This window comes from Rhinolophus ferrumequinum, chromosome 6 (genome assembly GCF_004115265.2).
Source record: "Rhinolophus ferrumequinum isolate MPI-CBG mRhiFer1 chromosome 6, mRhiFer1_v1.p, whole genome shotgun sequence".
NCBI classification, from domain to species: domain Eukaryota; kingdom Metazoa; phylum Chordata; class Mammalia; order Chiroptera; family Rhinolophidae; genus Rhinolophus; species Rhinolophus ferrumequinum.
This window is the reverse complement of record NC_046289.1, coordinates 64,783,247-64,789,246: the sequence shown is the minus strand read 5'-3', so window position 1 is coordinate 64,789,246 and position 6,000 is coordinate 64,783,247. Positions and strand designations below refer to the sequence as shown.

The 6,000-nt window shown below is 56.2% G+C and overlaps 1 protein-coding gene across 2 annotated transcripts in view; it reads left to right on the top strand.

The window, feature by feature from the left end:
- PAK6 (p21 (RAC1) activated kinase 6) overlaps positions 1 to 6,000 on the top strand; it is a 35,383-nt gene continuing 29,383 nt past the window's right edge. For both annotated transcript variants that reach the window (XM_033106875.1, XM_033106877.1), the window contains exons 1-2: positions 1 to 661; positions 1,424 to 1,505. The gene's annotated coding sequence lies outside the window, so the exon portion shown is untranslated. The remainder of the gene's footprint in view (positions 662 to 1,423; positions 1,506 to 6,000) is intronic.

Sequence of the window (6,000 nt, the reverse complement as noted above, 5' to 3'; positions counted from 1 at the left end):
ATCCCAAAGTGAGCTGGAGTGCGCTGTGGAGGAGGGGTGTGCGGCGGCCGGGAAGGAGGCCGGAGCCTGCCGGTGCCGCCTGTCAGGCAGCCCTGGGCCAGCTGGGGCGCTTGGGCCACGCTCCCCTTGACAGCCCTGCTGTGGACAGCAGGTGGGGGAGGGCACTGCTCCCTCCCTGATGTGCCAGAAGCCAGGAGCAGCCATCCAGGTGACTAAGCCAGCCCACTGGCACTGACTCATCCCCTGGCCTGAAGGTTTCTTCCTTCCCTTTTGCATCTGATTATTTGGGGAGCTGGAAACTTGGAGCTCCCACCTGAGTCCCGCCCCTTCTAGCTCTCCCCTCCTTACCTTGGGCTCCAAGGAAGATGGGACCTGCTGAAAATCTGCTGCTACCCCCTGAGGATATGGAAGACGCTGTGGGGGCCCGAGATGCCCAGGGAGACACACCAGCCAACAAAGTGCAATAGCAGATATGGTGACCAGGCTGCTGTGTCCTGTGGAGGTGTCAGGAGAGAAGGGGAGTCTGGTCTGCCCTGACTGGAGTCCTCCGGGGCTGGCTTGGAACTCACCTCCCACGAGCTATTTCTGTCAATGAGTGGCTTCTAGGGTCAGAATAGCACTTGAAGAGTGAAGCTGGATTGGCTTAGGCTGGCCTGAGCAGGTAGGTGGCTCTGTGCTGGGTGTGGCCCCACGTGTGTGTGTGACAGAGTGTGTGTTGTCCCCCTGCTGAAGACAGCAGGTGGTCCGGCAGAGAGGTGGGGATGGGGGATTTGGCAGCAGCTTGTCCTAATGCTGGGCCAGCCTATGCTGTGAGATGGGTGCTGGGGAAACGGGACACTAACACCTGGCCTGAGCATGATGTGAAGAAGCTCCAGCTCACAAAAGCCCAGGCTCTCTCCACAGGACAGAGACACGGTGAGATGCCAACATAGGGGTTGGTCCAGAGGGGCAGGCCAAGGATGGAAGCCAACCCACCCTCCAGGGGGCTGGACAGCACATGAGTGCCCCCTCTTCTGACAGCCCTGGGCACTGAGGAGATAGCGTCCTACCAAGGAATTCTGCCACTCTCCAATGCAGTACCACTCAGCCTCTGTGTGTGCTCTCTGCCAAGCTCACAGGGGAGCTGGCCAGGGCATGGCTTCACCATACTCAGGACCAGCCAGGGGCCACCGCTCAGCCTGGCGCTCAGGTCCGACCCTCGAGCCCCTGACCCCCACATGCCATGCTCTAATGTGTCAGGCAGAGGGGTGTGGGCCCCCCACCTCCCCCACACAGCCAGCAGTGTGACGGGCACACCGGTGAGTAAGCTGGGGAGGGAGGAGGCTATGTGCCCACAGAGGCAGGACGACACCAACCAGGATCCTTTGGGAGAAGCGGCTGGGTGAGAAAAGCACTGAGGTTTTCTTTTCCTTTTTGCCTGAAGGGAGTGGCGCTTCCTGGGCTGGAGACAAGCATTGGCCTGCAGTCGGGAGCTGGAGGCTCAGCTGTCCGGAGGAGCGGCCACGGTAAGGTCCCTGCTACCACTGTGGGCTCCGGCTTCCCGGGCGGGATGGGGGTGCTCAGGGGTCCAAGCCACATGCCATCTAGGACAAGGGCACAGCTGTGGGAGCCCCACGCCCCACCCCACTGCCTGCCACTCCTTTTCTACATCCGTTTTGAAAGAGCCCAATCCAAGCAGGTCTCTGGCTTCCCGGAGAGGGAGAAATGCTTATTTCTGCCGTTCCTGACATTCCCCTCTCATGTTCACCCCTCAGATAGTTATGGAGCTTTGCTGGGACCCAGGCTCCAAGTCATGCCCTTATGCAGAACTCAATCAGGCACAGCTTCTAAGTCTGAAACAGGTTCAGGGGGAGCCTGGCTAAGCACTAGCCTTCCTTACAGGCCTCAGGCGCCCCACTTCTGCAGGGTTAATGCCTGATCGGTTCCGGGGACGTCATGCAGGCCCAGAGAGCTCGGGGTTATAAAATGCTGGGGCCCCTGAGAAGCCAGACTACAACGTAGTTTGGTCTTTCCCTGGCGTTCCTCACCAAGGCCGGAGCGTCCTATCGGTGTCTTTCCTTCAGCCGGTTCCGGTGGGAACTGAGTTCTAAGAGTTGAGGATGAGGTCTGGGCTGCCGGGTCCCCAAACCCCACAGAGCCCATCTAGCTGGGAAGAAGGCCTTTGGGCCAAGCAAGGGGGCCCCTCTGCAGCTCAGGAACGGCAGGCCTGGAATCCTAGTGACAAGGGGACTAGTCAGGAGGGGTTAGGCACCAGGAGCAAGGCTTCCGGAAGCACCTGATTTGGGTAGAATGTTCTGTGCCCCATGAGTAGCCACAAGGTGGGAGTGTGGGGGCTGCATGGCCCTTCCGGACGGCAGGCCCAGGGAATCGAGGACAGATTGACACAGGGAAGGTACAGGCAGGTCTGGGGTCTCCTACTCTGTGCACAACTACCACGGATGACCATTTATGCCCCCTGTCCTGGCACCGGGGACCAGAGTCAGGATGAACCCCTAAGTATCTCCCACTCAATTAATCCCCACACCTGGCTCCAGGATGAGGAAAATGACCCAGCTGTGGGGCTATTTCCTGCCTCCTCGCAAAAGGTGACTCCAAGCCTGGGGGTCTCCCCAGTGTGTGCAGAGCTGAGCACCCGTCTGGTGCCCAGCTGGGTTCAGAGTGGCAGAGGCTATCGGTGCCAAACAAACAACAGGCCAGCAGGGTGGCGGCTGGCAGGGCCAGAAAGGAGCAGGGGTAGAGGCCAGGACATAGGGGGCAGGAGATGAAAAGGCTACCTGGAGTTTTAAGGGGTTCAGGGAGGGCTCTGGCTGCTGGTTTTCTTATACCTGCCGGCCTCTGTGGGGAGGGCTGGGCAGGGAGGAGGTGAGGATGCTGAGAAACTACATTCTTTACCCAAATGGCCCCAGAGACGCCTCTAGCACACACTGTCCTGGGTACAAAGGGCAAGAAGGACTCGTGGGAAGCTGTCCTGTGGCCTGAAGCAGAGCCCTGCTTGTAGTTGCAGGAGTGGGAAAGCCCAGGATTCAGGAGCAGGTTCTAGGACTTGGGCAGTCGGAAGGATACTAGCACACCTCATACACAGGCGTTCTGCAGCCTGCCCAAGGAGGGCTCAAGAAGAGTGTTCATTTCTGTGAACCTGCTTTGGTGGAAAGGAGTGGGCTACCCAACAGGCTGGAATGGAGCACGGAGAATGGAAGCTTGGGAGGCAGAAAGGACTTGGGAGGCACCCCTGCCATCGAGCCCGCCCTTCTGCCGTGTTAGCAGGCTGACTGGAAGCCCCCCTCCTGAGCTCAGCCTTAGGGCCCACAAAAGGCTCAGATAAGATGGGTGAGGTGTGAGATAAAGGAGAACTTGTTTTTTTCTTGGCAAGATATGGACTCCAGGTAGCACTTGGAGATGGCAATCGGCACCCCTGTTCAGGCAGGGAACAGCGATTGCCTGGCTACTAAGTACAAAACACTGGTTGCAGGAACAAGGGATCAGGGAAAGTGCAGAGAAATGAACCAGACAGAGCCCTTGCCCTTGGAGCTCACAGCCCTTCAACAGAGGAGTAGAGAGGAAAGCTGAGCATGGGGCCAGCCCCGACAGGAACCAGCTCAGCTGCAGAGCCGTGATCAGCAATAGGCGGTGTCGTCCTTTTGCCTGCTCTGAACCCCCAATTCATAACTGAAATTGTCAGCCACGACCCATTCAGTCCAGGTAATTTATAAACTTAGACCAATACTGGGAGTGGTTCTTAACATAGAGCGTTATAAAGATGGACGAAAAAAAGATTAGTCGGGAATGAAAAACAAAAGAAGAAACAGCTACAGTTATGGGGCAGCTGGAAGATGAGTGCTCAGGGAGATAGACAAGTACAGGAAGAGGCAGGATGGTGGATGGTTAATAGCAGGAGTCAGCCAGGTGAGCGTCAGGCCCAGGGCTGCCTCTTCCTGCCTTGGTGACCTCAGATAAGTTACCTCATCTCTCTAGGTCTCCATTTCCTCTCCTGTCCTACGGCGGTAATTGTAGTACCCACGAGGCAGAGTTACTGAGAGGATTAAATAAGGCCATTATGTGAGCGCTCATAGCAGCGTGGCTGGCACATAGTGCTCGGCAAAAGATCCATTATGATCGTGATAATTATTAGTGTTATAGAAACAAAGTGCCAGGAAGGAGAGACCTCACTTGGGTCTTTAGGGGAATCAGAAAAGGCTTCACGGAGGAGGTGGCTTCGGAAGAACCCTGCCCTGAAGAAAAGCTAAAGCTTTCAGAATGCCGATAGATCCATGTCCGATAACGCTGGGAAGAAACACAATATCAGATCCATTTTTTCCCAAATAGCATACTGTTTGTCCACTGAGGTTCTTTAAGGAATGACCTGAGCCTATTAAGAGTTTCCTTTCCTTTCTGGGGTTCAGAGTCTGAAGTCTTGAGAACTTGAAATGGGCCGTACATAGTAAGGAATTAAGAGGCTGGTCGGGCCTTGATTCCACTCCTTGGGCCTGGAATCTTGTCACGTGGTAGCTCCGAGTCCTTGAAGAACTGGGTATTGAGGAGCCCCTCAGAAGCACACACTTGGAGGAGCTTCGTACCGAGGGGCCAGACTGGAGACCACAGTGATCTCCATGACCACTGTGGCAGGTGACTTAGAAATGCCCAGGAATTATATGGCTCCAACATGAGAGACGTTTTGCTTTTCCCTGCCAAAGAGTTATCTGTTCTGAAATGAGGAAAGGTCATCTCAGGTTCTGTTCCCCCAAAAGAACACGGCACACCCAGAACATGACAGACTTTCAGATGCTGGGGAATTAGTATGAGAAAAACAGGTTCCCTCAGCCCCAGCACAGGGACACCCATTCTGGCCAGCATTTTCTATAAAACCCCATTATGACACATCAGGTAGTGCAAACACTCAAGTCTTTACAGAGGGACAAGGACCTTTTTTGTACACCTGTGGGTTCTTTGTAGTGCTGCCTTGGTCAGCAAAGGCTGGCATCTTTCTACTTGACTCTGGTTTGCCAAAGCCTCAAAACCCTCGGGCCCCTGGGCCTCTGGCTAAGGGGGTGGGGGCAGAGTTGTGTTCTCCTGCCCACTCAGGCTGCCTAGGACCTGGATAGGGGGTCTCTGGGTGCTCAGGAAGCAGGTCCAAGAAAGCTCAGGCCAGTTGGTGTGTTGTTCTGGTCTCTGATCCCAGGAGAGCAGGTCACCCCGGAGCACATGGCAAGGAAGCAGTCACCTTGCTCAAGGGCCCCCCGCTCCTGAAGGCTGCAGCAGCCCCAGGGTTAAAACCGGGAAGACTGGTTCTCTGCTGCAGCTTCCTGGCCTGGAGCCTCCAGCCTCCATTTTCTTTCTTTCAGCTTCAAATGAAGCTTCCCATGGAATTGTGCAAGTAGGCAAGAGGGTGGAGGCAGCCAGGGGACCCGTTATGCCACAGCCTGGATGGATCATCCGGAGAGCTGTCCTGGGTCAGTGAGGAGAAACGCAGAGGAGGCAAGGGCTGCCCCAGAAAGGAGCTGGCTGCCTGGGGTTGCTGTAGCACATTCAAGCCAAAGGGAGTCCCTGAGAATGTGTAATCCAGCCCCCTCATTTTATAGAGGGAAGGAGAGGCTCAGAGAAGGAAAGTGGGTCCTGAGATCACATAACTAACTGGTGGCAGAGCCAGTTCCAATTCTGGGGGTCCCCACCTCTCATTCCAGTACCCTTTCCCGACCCAGGCTGCCCTTCCATCAGCAGCAGCATCAAAGGCACCCCAAGCAGGGACAGGCGCTAGCTGCCTGGTAACTTGATGGCTTCAGAGAGATGGCGTGGCCTGACAACGTAGGAGACTGGACAGGCCCCAGCGTTCCTCTGTGCCTCCAGCCCTAACAGGGGCCTGGTGCCCCAAGCTCCCCACCTGCATCGTGTTCCACCTGGAGCCCCAGCTCAGCCCCTGCTCATTCAGCAGTGCCCCCCCAAGCAGAGGCTTTGCCCACCCCACCCAGGCCACTGTCTGAATGTAAACAGACCCAGATAATTTGT